This window comes from Sceloporus occidentalis, unplaced genomic scaffold (assembly GCF_023333645.1).
Source record: "Sceloporus occidentalis isolate IW3139 unplaced genomic scaffold, rSceOcc1.0.p SCAF_4, whole genome shotgun sequence".
NCBI classification, from domain to species: Eukaryota; Metazoa; Chordata; class Lepidosauria; order Squamata; family Phrynosomatidae; genus Sceloporus; species Sceloporus occidentalis.
This window is the reverse complement of record NW_028316984.1, coordinates 155,455,729-155,473,229: the sequence shown is the minus strand read 5'-3', so window position 1 is coordinate 155,473,229 and position 17,501 is coordinate 155,455,729.

Genomic DNA, 17,501 nt, shown 5'->3' with positions numbered 1-17,501 from the left:
TCAGTAAATTTCCTGCTGCAGCCAGGCTGTCTGTGTGGTGCTTAGTGTCTCTGACTCAGGACCTGGGAAAGCAGTCTCTTCTATCAATCAATGAAAGAAAGTGCTGAATATTGAAGAGATGAGTCAGCAAACAAACACCCAAGAGGAGCAGCCAAGATGTTTTTAAAAAATACCTAAGGGAAACTCATTTAAATTTGAATGAAAACTGGAGAAAAAATAAGTGAGGAAAGATTGAAAGACAAATGAGGAGATGGGAGTTCAAAGAGACAGCCATGTTACTCTGTTACAACAGAAAAAAATGAAAAAGGAAGGGAGGGATAAAAGGACTCTAGCAGCACATTTAAGATTGATTTATTTCATCATGAGCTTCATGGATAGAAATCCATAACGCTCATGATGAAATAAATCCATCTTAATGCTGCTACTAGATTCCTTGTCTCCCATCTCACTTCTTGATTTTAATGAAGAGATGGAGGTGCCAATTCATCATTGTTACCCACAAAAGGTAGAGGAACTTGGGGTCCACCCCAATTGTGTCAGTGTGTCCCTCAACCCCATGTTAACTATTCTGTGCAATATGCTCTGTTGGAAGAGACCACAAGGGCCATCCAGTCCAACCCCCTGCCATGCAGGAAATCCAAATCAAAGCATCCCCAACAGATGGCCATCCAGCCTCTGTTTAAAGACCTCTAAGGAAGGAGACTCCACTATACTCCAAGGGAGTGTGTTCCACTGTCGGACATTCATAGTTTTCTTGTGGCAGATAAATCATGGTATGAGGAACACATATGTGCACATATAAACAGAAACACACTAGTGCACTGAGCTTTACTGATGGTGATTGCTACATCTGAGACTTGCACTTATGCGAGCTGTCTCTGAGTTGCTTTTCTTGCTTTCATATTGCAATTTTCAGAACAGTGTTTCCTAGCAATCCTAAGGTTCCTAAGAAGTTTACTGCAGTTCTTCCACGTGACATGAGGACAGGCTGCCATTACTGATCCTCTCTTGAAAATGTTCAGCTAACAACCAGAGAGAGTGGGTGTGATTTGGGATTGAATCACACTTCATTCAGGATGAAGTTTAATTCCCAACATACCAATCTGAAGTATTAAATACAGGCTTAGAACTTGTAGTGAAATAGTCTGAAACTCCTACAGGAAAACACAGACATGATGAACAGTTTCCTTCAGAATTTAGCTTCCAAGCAGGAGATATCCCTTTGTTAAGAGCAGTGTACTGGCTTTACTGTTTTGTTTTGTTTTCCAGGGGGAGCTCCTCCTAGCACTAATTCTCCACAGGCCTTAAAGACTGTAGGTTTTTAAAATGGACAATTAACAAGAGTGAGTAAGAATGGGGTAGAAAGGAAGAAATCAGGTTAAGGTCAAGCTGATTTTACAGCAAAAACAATTATTTCTTGATTAAAAAGCCTGAAAAAGATTGTAGCAAAAATCAACAGAACAATCTATACTCAATGCAAGCTGTTTCTCAAAGTAAAAGAGGTGGGAAATAGCATGGGAGCCAAAAATCCTACTCCTGACCAATCTAAGGGGGCTAGAGAGATAGACAAAAACACACAGAGAGATTTTCTCACCTTCCAATGTGACGAAGAGTCTAGGATGGCTGGAAATTAGAGCAGCAGGAGGCAGGGCAGGTCTCAGTGAGAAACTCTGTCTCTCTTTCTCTGTATTTAAACTCTTCCCAATTTGAGGACTGATTGGTGGATCAAAACATGACCTCAATTGTGTCTTATGGAGGATTCCATGTGCTTTGAAAGGACAGAGATGAAGATGACCTTCAGACACTGATGATGACTCTTAGATGGTCTGGGCAGTAGAGAACAATGGAGCTGCATACCTCAGGTAAAGCCAGCTAAGCACATACATTTTCCCTCTTTCAAATCCTGATAGGGCTGTCCAGCATCTCTGGAAGCTGTGCAATACCTCACAATGGGGCAGGGGGAGTACTAATCTGAAGCAATTTTGGCTGGTATCCATTAGGTGGAGGTAGACTAGATAGTTAAGCATTGATTGCTCTCATCAATGAAACCATTTCCTTGTCACCAAAAGAGGAGTTGAGGAATACTTCTGGTTTGTATTTTTGAAATGAGGCTTGACTTTTTTCTAAGATGAACAGGGGTCTAGGTCACCAGCCCTACCTGTACAGTATGCTTTCTTAACAATCTGTGCAGACTCTGGTAACAAACAGCTTCCAGCTTTATGCATAATATAAATATGAATATTACATATTCATTGAACACAACTTGCAACACCTTCTATAGCCAGCTTTGCTTAAAAGCAAACTCTATTTTGTATTTCTCCAAAAGTCCAAGCAGGAGAATATATCAGCAAAGCCTTTTGTATCTGCCATAAGTGTTTATATCTTTCATATTTGCACCTCCTGAATATTTTTTACTTTTTCCATATATAAGCAAAATCTATTATAACAACAGTTTCTGATCTAATTTCATGTCAGAATATAAATCTTAATGTTTTACTTAAAATTTTCTTGGAAATTAGCTTTACAGGTTGTATAATAAACAGTAAACATGCACAGACATTTTCACATCTTTCCCCCCCAATCTTATTTTCTTGCAGCAGCCACGGAAGCCTGCTAGATCCCTGAAGGCCGTACTTTTTATGTAAAAGCAGCAACGAATCTTGAATAAGAATGATTGTTTTTAAAGATAACAAAGTGATATGCAAACTGAGTTTTATGGCTAATATGGTGATTCTAATTCAAAGGGAAGAACAAGACATGATGTTTGAGATCTGTGTTTGGAATCTACTGCTGTTATCATGTTAGAAAATGAATAACAGCAGTCCCATTCTCCCCTCTCCATGTACATGTGGGGCAGTGTTGCAACTACTGGGGGAAGAGCAAAATGAGAGCCTGCCCTCAAATATGAATTCTGCCCCTCATGAAATTTTCAGTCACCTCCCACTGCTGGGCTTTATTCATTGTCTTTACATTAAAAGACTCTGTAATTAAAAGGTTCTGTCATCTAGATTCTTGGGAACAGCATTTTACCGAAGGATACTTAGAATTCTCTGTCAGAAAATTCTAGTGTGTCACCAGACTACATGCCCCAGGATGCCATAGGATGGAGCCATAACAGTTAAAGTGGAATCCTTGTGTCATAACTGTGTAGTGCAAAAGGACCTAAAGTTACCCAGTGAGTTTCATACCTAAATGGGGACTTGAAACTGTATCTTTCAAGTTCCATTCATGCATTCTAACCAGTACATCACATTGATTTTATTTTTTCAGACTTGAGTCTTGGGTGTAAATATATCTGAACTGGCTGTATCCTGTAGAATCGTGAGTCTTATATTTTGGGGGTTTCTGGCTGCAAATCTCAGGATTACATAGGATGTTGCCATGGCAGTTAAAGTGAAATTATAGTGCTATAACTATGTAGTGTAACAGGGCCCCTGAGGTAGCTGCTAAATGGTAGGGATGGCCCTGGCAACTTGCCCTACAGAAATGTCTTCTCATAGAAATCAAGTCTATGATAAAATTATTTGAGACAGAAGAGCTCTGTCCTCTCTTTCACATCTGCTAATTTTTCTGTACCCCCAAAGAATTTAAACAACAAGAAGAAGATGGTGGCAGAATAGTTGTTACACCTTATATAAACCTAAACCATTTGTGGATTTTAAGCCACTATTCACAGTGAATGTTTTAAATAGTTTGAAAACTATCTGAAAAGTCATAAGATTAATAGATTTGATCTGTGCTGGAAATCTAGTCTGCAAACTTTTTACATAATGGAAAGGCCAAATGCTACCTAGAAGAAATTATAGTAATCATAGCCGTTTAAAATGAAAGCATGAATTGCTGGATATATTAAGAAATGTGGTACGAGCTTTATTCAGAAACATTTTTCTATTAAAATAGAAGAAATGTATGATAATAGCAAGGCACTTAAAGAAAGATAACTCAAATGTTGCTGTGCTTTCTACTAATCCAGAATATTTACACACCATGCCAACCACCAAATTGGCAATTTTATAGGAACACTCTTGCACCGTCCATCAGATAAGAGGAAGAAGGTCTCTAAAGCCCAACCTTTGTCAGAACCTCACATAGTGCTTCCTTATTTTCAGGGGAGTTTTTTTGGTCATTTGACAATAGTACCTTGTGGAATATTCATTACTACATTACTGCACTACTATCAAAACAAAATTATACTTGCAAAACAAATGCCTATAGAGAATTTTGTGAGGCTTTACTAATTGTGTTTATTCACTTGTTTCTTTCAAAGATCCACCAAACAAAATCATAAGTGCCATGACTTCTAATCAATGGTAATTGTTAAGGTGTTAAAAAAAAAAGATGTTTCTGGATGGGCAAGAATCAGATACTTAATGAAGAAGAAAATATTGATAAATGTTAATATTAGGGCAAGTAGGTTGAATGTCTGGAACAAAATTCTAGTACCACATTCTAACATTTTAATTAAGAGGATTGGAAGAAACAGAAATGGTACTCAGATTGAGACTCCTCTTCATTAATTAGAGTGGTGAACAAATGTAACATTTTCAGAGCAGTGAAGGTAGCATAAAAACATAAGCACTTTCTTCAGCAAAGTCAATGGTGAGAGATGAGGGGAGTTACAGTCCTGTCACATGTGGACTAAGGATCAAACAGGTCCTGAGAAAATGTGATTCCATCTCCATACAGGTATTTATGATTGCTTTTAGAGACCAAGGTATTTTACAGACCCAGGATTGCTGGGTATGGTATTGATCAACAATAAAGATGGTGGAAGAGGAGAGAGTGAGTCATCTATGGAGATTAGATCTTCAATTTGATTAGGTTTTCTCATAAAAGCATCCTGGACAGTTCCAAAAACAATTGGATAGTTGGGGAAAGTTGTTTTTTATGGCTTTTTGTTCAACAAAAAATAAAAATGAAGACTAACAAGCATAGCAGCTTCTATAGATTTCCCAGGAAGGTATTGTGTCTGACAGAACAAGTGTTAGCCACTGAGGATCAAAATGGTCCCTGCCTCAACTTACTTATCATATCTACTCGATTATAAGTTGACCTCATGTATTAATCGAGGGCAGCTTTGGGCCAACATTATGGAATTTGATATGACCTGTGGATAAATTGTGGTTAAAACTTAGCGGCATATAAAAAAGGTTGTAAAGAACGAAGCAAAGGAAAATAATGCCAAAGAATTCCGGCAGACAGAACTGTTTGTGCTTACCCTAAGCTGGATGGATGAGGACTGCTACATGTACTGCATGCACTTACTGTGTACTATAGTAATGGTGGCTATGCAATATGAGGAGGATGCGACTGGGTGCAGTGAGGCTAAGAACACATGGACATGTCAAAAAGGGTATAAAGATAAAGCAAAGAAAATGGTGACAGTGTTAGCAGTGACTATAGCCTTTATCTTTAATGTGATACATTTTCTGATTTTAACCCAGAAAAGTTGACACATACACAAATGCCTTATTCAGGTCCATCAAAGCCCAGTTCCTCTCGGTGCTTCTTTGAGGAGAAGTGCCAAAGAGCTTCTGATGCCTCCAGGCATTCAGAAAGGTGAGCTGTGGCAGAGACAGTAGAAGGGATTGGGTGCTTCTTTTAGGTTATCCTGGGATGGACTAAGCTCTCCCCTTTCACCACTCCACTCAGAGAAGGGGATGGTTCCTTTTTTGATAAGAGTTAAGGTACAGTACATTCACTGATCTGTGAATAAGTCATTCCAGGCTTTTGGGTCAATTTTTTGATTAAAATTTGTAGACTTATACATCAGTAAGTTGCTGCAAACTGAGTTCAAAATGCAAAAGAGGTTTGCCCTTAATTAACACAGCAAATAGAGAGAGAAGAAGGGAGGGGATGGTGAGGGGAGGGAGGTTCCTGCCACTCCTTATAGGATCAGGCAAATGCAAAATGCTACAGCCTCTCGTACCCTGTCTATTCTTCCTCATTACTAACTTTTGCCACACTGACCACGCTGTCAGGGTCTTTAGCCACACATTTCCTGCTTTTCATCTGTGAAAAGCTGGTGGATATGCAACTGCCTGCTTTTTCTCTCTTTCCAGTCCCCTTCTATTGTTTTATGCTTTGTTTTTTTAAATCATTTTTATTGATTAAAACAAGACAAAATAAGAGAACCACAGTGACATTAAACAAAAAAAGAAAAAAGAGAGCAAAAACATCTAGACATACATATATACATACATCATCAGACAGGTTACTACCTAACAAAACATAAAACATTTAAGTGTCTTGTTTTGTGCTTTTTGAATACTCGCCAAAACACACACACAAATACCTTTATGCTGAACCAGGGCACTTGACATAGAAGTAGAAATGGGCCAGATTGAGATGGGTCTCCGAGCTTCAAAGCCACCTTATTTCAAAAATCAGAGTTTTTTGTGGGTTTTTCAGGCTATGTGGCCATGTTCCAGAAAAGTTTCTTCCTGACGTTTCGCCAGCATCTGTGGTTGGCATCTTCTCTGAAGCTGGCGAAACGTCAGGAAGAAACTCTTCTGGAACATGGCCACATAGCCCGAAAAACCCACAAAAAACTATGGATGCCGGCCATGAAAGCCTTCGACTTTACATCAAAAATCAGACTTTATCTCTTTTCAGTGCTGCTTATCTGAAGATGTAAATAGCCACCAATTTTGTGAAAGTTCATCTGGTATCTTGAGACCAGATAGCCATAATACTGGAAGTCCTGCTCATGTGCCCATTTGTAAGAACAATTAGGGAGGTTGACACAAGGACCAGGGCCTTCTCAGAACTTCTTGGCTTGTCTTTGGCCATTTCTAATTGATGTTCACAAGTTGCAGGGCTTGAAGCCATCCCTGTTTATGGTCCTGTATGGTCTGGAGCATTAATTTCGGTTTTGATATTGCCTTAATTATTTCATTTTTAAAAGGTTTGGGGGGTTTTGTGAGCTGTTGGATACACAGCTTAATGAAATGAGGGGATATGAGTGTGTCACAGCCTTGGAGTAAAACGTTTAGGAGACTATCATCCATCAAATGGAGACCACCAGATTAAAGTCATCCATCTTCTTAGGGAGTAATGGCTGCATCAGCAGAATAGTGCTGATAATTCCACTGGTGAATGTGGGAGAGAATCTCCAGAAGAGAAGTTACTGGGAAGCAGCAGCAGTGGGAGGTGACAGTAAATAATGAGGCCTCCAAAGCGCCATGGAAGAGTTATTTTCTATCAACTTCTTTTCTCTGTGTAGTTTAGGGTAGGACACATGGGGTTATTCACACATATCTGCTGCAGGAGACTGTGCAACACACTGGTTGTTATGGGTGAGCTGAAGCAAACAGCTCTGGTGATGAATTCCCACCATCTCCAGTGTTTTTTGTTTTTGTTTTGTTTTGTTTAAGCATGTTGGAATGATATGGCTCACCATGGACAAATGGTGTGACTGCAGTTGACAATCTCATATCCTTTAGTTCCCATTTCTGAAACATTGCAGGAGGTAGCAAGCCTGTCATCTAAAATGTTTATCTGAACTTGTTCCTTAGCACAGATGACAAACTTAAAGGTAGTATAAAATAAAAGTGAGAACCTTCACTACATTCACTGTACCAATGTTTTGTTCCTGGGGAGCCTCTGGGGGCTATTTAAACAGCCAAAATATTGGGGAGAGTCAAACTGGAATCACCCAGAAATTCACTTCTCATGTTATTATTTTTTTAACTCGATCGTTTTTGTGGGGGAAAGTTGATCTCTCCTTAAGATGAATTATCATGTATGGTGACTTACAGAAAAGGCAGTTCACCTTCTTTGCAATAAAGGCATATTTTAGGTCACAAAAATGGCAGATGGGTGTTATACATAGCCCCAGGGCTACTCTTTACCCATCCTTGGCATAAAACGTCAAGTATGAAAAAAACCTAATGCCAGTGGAAATTGAATTGTAGGGTTTCTCTGTGAATTCTAACCACATTATTATTTGAACATTTCATATAAAACTGGTTTGCATATTTAAGATTAAAACTGTAGTAAAATATTATCTCTTTTGGAAAGTTAAGGATACCTCAGTTATCCTTGTTGTCCAGGTCTGATTAATAGCATCACTGTAAAAAAAACAAACCTTATGGTCCTTACATTAAGTCTAGAGAATTTGAAGAAAAAGGGATGCATTAAAACACATTCCATTATCCAGTTATTCAGTGGGAGACAACTAAATATACAGTAAATCATCAATAGAAACTTCATTTCCAATTGTTTTATCAGGCCTTTTAGCTGTTTAGACAAACAGCATGACATTTCTATTCATTCTAGGTGCAACCAATTTCTTTTCCAACAGTGAAGAAAATATTCTTAAAGGTGAAATCGTCAGCAGCAGCAAATCTGACACCATTTTTATATAATCCACTAAAAGCTATACCAATCAGAGGCTGCAGGGAAGCCATTTTGTTAATTTAATTTGCCAGCTCCCTTTTCCTTGCTCACAAAAGGGGGCATGAAGAACCAGCTTGTAATAAATGTTCTCACTTCTACCGGTAGAGTTTATAACATGTTGTTCCACCTAAATGCAATATAAGTGGCATTTAAATGTCCAGCTTCATGTGTCCTTTTCCTTTTATGTCTCTGAAGCAGCTATAAAGAACAAAGTATGATGGGAACTCAGGTTTCTTTTGTTTCTCTGAAACAGATTTTTTAAAAAGAAAAATAATAATATGAATCCTAATAGTAGTAGTAATAATATGTTATTAATAAATAAGATTGGAAGATGAATTCTTTAATGATCACACAGTCTAGTAATGAGATTTGATATGTTGTCTAATAAGTGCTTAAGAAAGTGTTATTGTAAGACATTATCTTATGCTTGTTCACAGGGGCTCAGCAATATTTAGGAATGTCGTATATTTTTTAAAAAATATTTATATCTAGATCCTATACATAAATATCACAAGGGTACAGATAATAAAGCACCATTTAAAAAGTATAAGTTTAAAAAATTAAATAATTTAACAAGATATTAAAAAACTTAATGTAAATATATCAGTATATTTGTGATCTGATTAAGCACAGAGATTAGAATCATAGAGTTGGAAGAGATCTTAAGGGCCATCAACTCCAAACCCCTGCCATGCAAGAATACACAATCAAAACACCCCTGAAAGATGGCCATCCAGCCTCTGTTTAAAGACCTCCAAATAAGGAGACTACACTACACTCCAAAGGAGTGTGTTCCACTGTTGCACAGCTCTTACTGTCAGGAAGCTCCTCTTAATGTTGAGGTGGAATCTCTTTTCCTGGAGCTTGCATCCATTGCTCCGTATCCTATTCTCTGGAGCAGCAGAAAACAAGTTTGCTTCATCTGACAGGGCTATCATATCACTTCTTAACCTTCTCTTCTCCAGGCTAAACATACCCAGCTCCCTGTGATGTTCACAGGTGATTGAACCTCACAAGGTCATTACCCCACACAACATAGTCACCTCACTGAAAGGCAGAATGATCTTTAACCCAGTGTCCACTTGTCCCTTCTACCTATTCTACATGGGTTACCAGAGTGAGACCTGATGAGGGCTCTTGTACCTTTAATGGTTGTGTAGAAGATGACATTTCAGCAAGTGTTGCTAATCATGCAACCAGATAGCAAACAACGCCTTAAATTTCCTCGTCTTCACAACTGTATTCAAGGTCCACTTTTCACTTTGACAACCAGGCTTCCACTCTGCTTTTCTTCTCTGCCTTGCCATTTTGTTCATAAACCTGAGTGCAAGGCCTGTGTCCTCATCAATCCCAAAACAGTTTGCTTCTCAAACAGTGACTTGACTCACCACTAGAACTAATGCTTATACAAGTCTTGCTCAGCCTTTCAAACACAAAGGGCATGCTTGCAATTATAGCACAATGATTCTATTTTAACAGTTATTGCTTCATCCTATGGAAACCTGGATTTTATAGTTTGGTAAATCACTAAAGCATTCTGCCTCAGAACTCTAAATATCCCTTTCTAAAGTGCAAATCACTGGATACCATAGGATGGAACTGTGGCAGTTAAAATGGAATCATGGCACTACATTTGTATAGTGTGAAAGGTTCCCAAATCCTGATTTCCTTTATCCGACCTGAAGAAATTCACCACATTTTGTTTCATGGCAGCACCAGTACTCTGTCTCTTTTATTTGTTACACTATCATTGCATTCCCAGTTCAGACTCTATTATTTAAATAATCAAGGAAAACTTTGTACGTAACAATTAAAAATATTTAGATAATAAAATATTCGTCTAAATTTGACTCAGTTGCTGAATGGTAAATAAGTACTCATGTAAATCTGAATGATTCAATTGGCCTACTCAGGTTGGAATTAACAACTGGATAAGCCATTAATAGCATCACTGATGATTTTTTAACTCCACAAATCATTTCATTAAATGGTGGGGTATGCTGTCAAAGTGCAAAACCCAGTTTTTACCATGATCATTGCTGCATTTTACTTTTATGTACCTTCCTGAATGTACTTTTAAAAATGTCTAAATGGTGTCTCTTGTTATGTTGAAGATCTCCTTTCAAAATAAATCCTTCCCCTCAAGGATATCTATATCCCAACGAGCTGTGCCGTAATGTAGACTATAATAGCCCTTCTGTACTAAGCAGAACAGAAATAGAAATAGATACTGTATGACTAAATACTGATTGACACTTCCATCACAAGCTTGGCTCTTCTTTAACTAAACTGCAATAAAAACCCTTCATATCATACCATTCAACAGATAATAAAATAGTGTAAACAGATGTAACCTTGTGGAAGAAAAATTTTCTATTTGATGTAAATGATAACACATGGCCAACTCTCTGCCACCACCTAAATATGTTTGCCAAAAGATCACATCTACCTGTGCCTATTTGCCAGGAAATCATGCTTCTCAATTACCCATTAAAATGCTGCTTCTAATATCGAAATGCACAGATGACTGTGACTGTGTAAATACTTTAAAAATAAATATTTTCATGGCATTTAGGAAAAGAAAGCCTCCTCAAAGGGAAGTCTAGAGACACTGACTGAAATGTCTGCGAGTTTCACTTCCAAGACAGCTTAAAAGCCTTCGTGAAATGAAACCTGGCTTTTCAAACTGTCAGTTTGCCACCTTGGTACATTATTGTAAAAGTCTGAGGAATTCTTTCTGACACACAAAATGTTCCACAAAAGAGCTGAGAGGCTAGAGGAAAGCAGAGGGCCTTTCCTTGGGAAAGTAATGGTTTATAATCACACCCATGATGAAGAAGTGCATCATGTCAGTGACTGACAGAGACAATTAAGGCCCTGGGTTAGGTAACAGCAGCCACCAAAACAACCAGCACTCAAGCTGGGCAAGAAGCCTAACAACATTTCTGTCAGAAAGAACACTTAATACACCAGTTCAAGCCTCTTTGCAAGCTCATTTACTTCTATTTTAGCTCATGCTGAAGTAGCAGTGAACAGAGGAGGAGCAGGCTGCTAGTACTGCTTTTCTCTTTTTAGTTATTTATTGGTATTCATTTTATTATATCGAACAGAATCCAACATCATGCAAGGAGGGAGTCCTCTCATGCAATGAGGCTTTCTCCTTCTTTGCTCCCTATGTGCCCCCTTGAAGATTGCTAGACTGAAAATTGGAGCTGACTCCTGTACCTTTAACATGCTGTAGAAAAGGAAATATCAGCAACCAGGTAACAAGCAGCCTGCAGCTTTTCACGCAACTAGGTAACAAGCCGCACCCTGCTGAATCCTCTTCTACCCAACCATTAAAGATACAGGAGCTGCCTCTAGTTTTTACTCTGAAATCCTAATCTCAACTCATTTGCCATAGGATGGTTCCCCAGCCCTCTGAAGAAGGGAAAACAGGGACTGCAAAAGGGAGAGTGAAATTCCTCCAAGGACCCCAACACAACCTCCAGGGCCCTACAGACAATCTAGACCCTCCTGAGGCTAAAATGGCCAACTTGAACCCACCCACTCAAAACCACCAAGTGCACAAACTGGCCATTTAAATGCTATTTAATGTTCCTCTGGCCTATTTTATGCTTGTAATAGCCTACAATCATAACTGGAAAGGACAGTTTGGTCACTTTTTATAAAGGGGAACTGATGCACCAAAGGAGAAATCGTCCCTCAGATCCTCACCTGACCACTTCAAGGGTTGGAAAGAAGATCTGAACATATTCAAACCATTGATGAGGAGAATCCTGGATGGATGGGAATTGTTGCAGTTCAGGACTTATTCTGCATGAAAAACAAACATGGAGGGTTTTTTTAAATACTTGGAGCAACTTCTGGTGAAAATTAAAGAAGGAAATGGAAAAACAGAGTTACAACCTGATGTTAAGAGAACAAAAATAATGACTGTAAAGGATTTACATTGAAAAGTCTCAAATTTTGTTTCTGTTCTTTCAAATTTTATACTGGATTAAAATAAACCAACCTGGGAAATAGGTATAAAAGGTCTCTGATCATACCAGGAACTGACAGAAAATATTCTGGAACAAACAAAATGTGTATGGATCTTCCAAATAAAACTGGAAGGAACAGGGAAAAATGTGGGACTTTCTGATCTTTTTAATCAGGCTAGATCTGCCCAAAACTCTCAAAATATGTAAGATTTTCTATACCTTTGTTCAGTTATAAATCAAAATCAGCTCTCTCTAGATGACTAAAATGACTAAACTGGGGGTATTGTTGATTGAGCCAATAATGAGATCAACTGAATGATTTGAAAAGAAGATAATGCTTGCAAAAGTAGAGGGCATTAAGAAAAGATGAAGTCCACACTACAGATTAATTGACTCCATAAAGTAAACCAAGATCCTGAATTTAAAAGATCTGAACAGAGCTGCTTGGAAGTCTCTCAGGATGCTTTTGCACTGCAGAAATAATCCTGTTGGACACTGCTTTAACTGCCATGGCTCAGTGCTGTGGGACTCTGGGAAAACTCTTTAGCTTTTTCTGTCAGAAAGCTCAGGTGCCACAACAAACTACAATTTCCAGAATTCCATAGTATTGCACCATGGTAGTTAAAATGTTGTCAGGCTGGAATATTTCTGCAGTGCAGATGCAGCCTCATTCATAGGGTCACCATAGGTCTAAGATGAACTGATGGCAAACAACAACAGCAACAACTTTAGAAAAACAGCATTAATTTCTATCTGTAGATGGGAAATGTGGGGCTCACCAGATGTTGGATTGCAGCTCCTAGCATTCTTATCCACTGGTTATGCAGGCTACAGCCGCTGGGACCTGCTGTCCAACCACATCTGGAGGACTGCATGGGTTTTTCCTCATTGCTCTACTGATTCCAAAATGAATCTTATTCTTCATTGGTTTTTTATTAATAGGAAACAATAACTTAACTAGAAAAATAATATATTATGTTTTAAAATTTCCCTGGATTTATTTTCTCTACATTGGTCTTGCAAATAAAATCTCTGTCTTTCTCTCTCTCTCTCTGTTTTAACAAATGTTCAGAAAGGTATTCAGGATGTAGCTGTACTGTGGAATGAATTTGATGTTATTACTGGGAAAAAAACCAGTAGGTTGAGTTTAAAGTGTCTGAAAGATGCCTGAGGGCTACCTCATCTTAAAGATACTATTTCCCACTCCTGCAACACATATAAGTAACTCTTTAGTTCTGATGGAGATGAGACACTTTTTCCCTTGGGCTTTCATTCCCACCTACTTATTCTTTGATCTGCAAAATTCAGCTATACCTATATAAAGAAAAAATATATGTGGAGGCAGTTAATTCTTTAGTGTTAATTTTGCTATTTCCAAGACATGGATTTAAGGCGTTTATTTTCCAGCACTTTCCAGAATTCTGTACAATAAAAATAAAGATATTGTCAAGCCTTACGCCACCGATAAGTCAATGCAAATGCCATATATTGATATGAATTACTGATAACAACAGTAGTAGCAATAGTAATTATTACTGGTGTTACTCTAAAAATCACAAGACCTTATGACATATGCTGACTGTAAAGGTGAAAACAAGGAATTTGCAACTGATGGTGCTTTTACAACATATTTCATAACAATTGTAACTAATTTTGTTTCTAGGAGTCTCCGGCTGCATCCACACTGCAGAAATAATCCTATTTGATGTCACATTGACTGCCATGGCTCAATGCTATGGAATTCTGGGGTTTGTAGTTTGCAAAGCTCACAACAAACTACAGTTTCCAGAATTCCATAGCATTGAACCCTGGCAGTTAAAGTGTTGTCAAACTGGATTATTTCTGCAGTGCAAATGCAGCCACTGTGAGAGAGTGCATTTAAAAGATGGCTGGTTTAAAAGAGGGAGTAGGATAAAGAGTGTTTTAAAAGCCTGCGAAGTGTTTGATGTTAATATAACTATACTAAGCTTGAATTACAATACAATAACATACTTTATTTCTGTATGTTTCTCACTAAAAGTTCCTGAGAAACATACAGGGCTGAAGTCTGTTATTTTACAGTGGTTGACTCAGACTGAAGCGATTACCAGTGGGTGACCAGATGTCCTAACCACAAAGGAGGACAAGGCACCACAAAATGTAGCAGGTTCAAGAAAAATGGATGACATAACCAAATAAAAGCTAAAAACACTAATATAAATATAAATTCATTTCATACAGTTTATTTATAGCTATGTTATATATACCATACTATGTACTCAATCATATTTTTCTGAAGACCTTAACTTGGTTAAGATCCTTGTTGGCTTGCAATATACCTATAAAACTCTGAGCAAAACAAATGCTTAAAACTGTACATCAATAGCAACAAACACTTGACTGAATCTATTCTTAAATTAATGCTATCTTTTGTTTTCCGATTTCCTCTCTCATTCCACTTGCTTCTTTCTGAACCCAAATCATGCACTTTGACAAACACACCCCGCTCTCACTGATCTGCTTGAACAACCTTTTCTTTCCACACCTCTGTCAAAAAACCAAACAAACACCACATGATTAGCAACGGCCTTCTCCACAGCCCTTTGCAGCAGCTGGGGCAGTAATAACTGGAGAATGTCCAAAGGAGGACAACTAAAATTGTGAGGAATGCCTTAGGGAGCTGGGGTGTTTAGCCTGGAGAAGAGAAGGTAAAGAGGTGATATGATAGCCCTGTTTAAATACTTGAAGGGATGTCATATTGAGGAGGGAGTAAGCTTGTTTTCTGTTGCTCCAGTGAACAGGACCCGGAACAATGGATGCAAGCTACAGGAAAAGAGATTCCACCTCAACATTAGAAGAAACTTCCTGACAGTAAGAGCTGTTCAACAGTGGAACACACTTCCTCAAAGAGTGGTGAAGTCTCCCTCCTTGGAGGTCTTTAAACAGAGGCTGGATGGCCATCTGTCAATATGCTTTGACTGAGAGTTCCTGCATGGCAGGGGGTTGGACAGGATGTCCCTTGTGGTCTCTTCCAATTCTACGATTCTATGGTTCTAAATCTGTTGAGCTAGAGACACTGGATGACACAAGGATAGGTTTATGGCTCAAAATAGAGGATGTTTTGCTATTCCTCCTGGACACTTGGAAAAGGCTTAAATGTAGGATATGTAACAATAATAATAATAATAATAATAATAATAATAATAATAATAATTTGTATCCTGCCCCTCTGAGAACAATCGGGGTGGCGCACAAAGTTAAAAATACAGAACATATAAAATCCCTAATACCCTCCCCTCCTTAAAATGTATTAAATCCAATACAGTATTTAAAAAGGCACAAAACAAAAAATACACAAACAAACATACAAGTTAAAAACTGACCAAAAGTCAGCAACATCACACCTGCAAACAATCAGTGGGAGCAGGAGTATCTTTCCCAGATGTTCTTCTAAGGCCGGGTTCTCTATTCTGGGAAGGCCTGCCGGAAGAGATCCGCCTCAACAGCCTTTATAAGGTGTCTAAGAATGTAAGTAGATGGATCTCATCCGGCAGGCCATTCCACAGTCTGGGGGCGATGATGGAAAATGCCCTCTGGGAGGTAGTCGAAAGCCTAGATTTTTGAGGCTGAAGTAGGCCTCTCCCAGAGAAGCGGAGTGCGCAGGGAGGATTATAGGGGAGAAGGCGGTCCCGGAGATAGTTTGGACCCAAGCCATTTATAAGGCTTTAAAGGTGATAACCAACACCTTGTACTGGGTCCGGAAGCTAACGGGCAGCCAGTGGAGGGACTTTAGAACCAGCGTAATATGGTCCCTCCTGGATGTTCCAGAAATTACTTATGTCTGGAAAAGGAGGACCTTTAGTCATCCTGGATAACCATAAATTGTAAAAGAACACATAAGTTAACTAGAATATTTGAAATGGTTTAGAGACACACTTGGGAGTTTGGCCTTTATACACTTAGGGAGTGTTGAAAAGGTAGAAGCACGACAATTGTTAGTGACAGGGAGCCTTCTGAGGTTGGAAGGTAAAAGCAACTGAGGTCTTTACAAAAGGTAGATACTGTCACAACATTGGTACCAAGCAGTGAGCTCCACTGACCCAGTGGTGGAATCAAATATTCTAGTGTAGGGATCCAAGGATCCAGTGAGGAAACCTATTTGGTTTTGGGGAAAAGATGGGGGGGTCTTCTATGTGGACAGCTGGCAAATTGGTGCCAAGAGTCAAGAAAGTTGAAAATTCAGTAGAGATGTAGGAAAAGCAACCTAAATATTTAAGAAGGTCATTTCACAGTCTCCTTCCTAGTTTTGAATGTGGACTGAAAGTGTCAGATTTGGAAACAAATGCTGAACTGATTGCATGCACTGCACTACATGAAGGTACAATTATTATTCATTCACTTATTTATTGGATTTATATCCTGCCTTTCTCCCAAATTAAGATTCAAGGCAGCTATATAGTACAATAGTTGTCACCTTTATACCTAGTATGCTTTCAAAAAAATAGGAGTAGTTAAAAAGTGAAGAGACAGGACACCAAATCAGCAGTGAAACATGCCCTTGGACAGAGTTAAGCAGGCTGAAGAGGATAAAAAGAATTTCTATATCAATATCTTCTAAAAGAAATAGGACAGCAATCACAGAACTCACACTTTGCATGCAGAAAGTTCCAAGTTTAATCTGCAGACCTCTGAGGGGAAATGATGGGAAAGACCTCTCTTGTGAAATATGACCATAAGACACTGGTTTTAAAGGAATTGTACTAGCTGCCAATATGTTGTTGGTCTGATTTCAGGGTGTTGATGGTGGCATTTAAATGTCCAAATGGCCTGGGTCCTTGATACTTGAATGAAGGAGTGCCTCTCTGTGTATGCATCTACTTGAGGGCTAAATTCTGATAGAAGAATACAATGGGGAAGGGTGTGGAATGTCCATCACAACTGCTGTTACTGTGAGTGAGAACACGCCTGTATTTTTTGGGGGGAAGGGGGATGAGGTTATAAGCTTTGCATCAGTTGAACCTGATGTAATTAATAGTAGGACTGCTGAAAATGTCTTCTTAGGCAAGCTGAGGGCAGAATCAGGGAAACAGTGGGTCATAACAGTCTGCTTCAAAGGAGAGGTGAGCTTTTTAAGCCCAC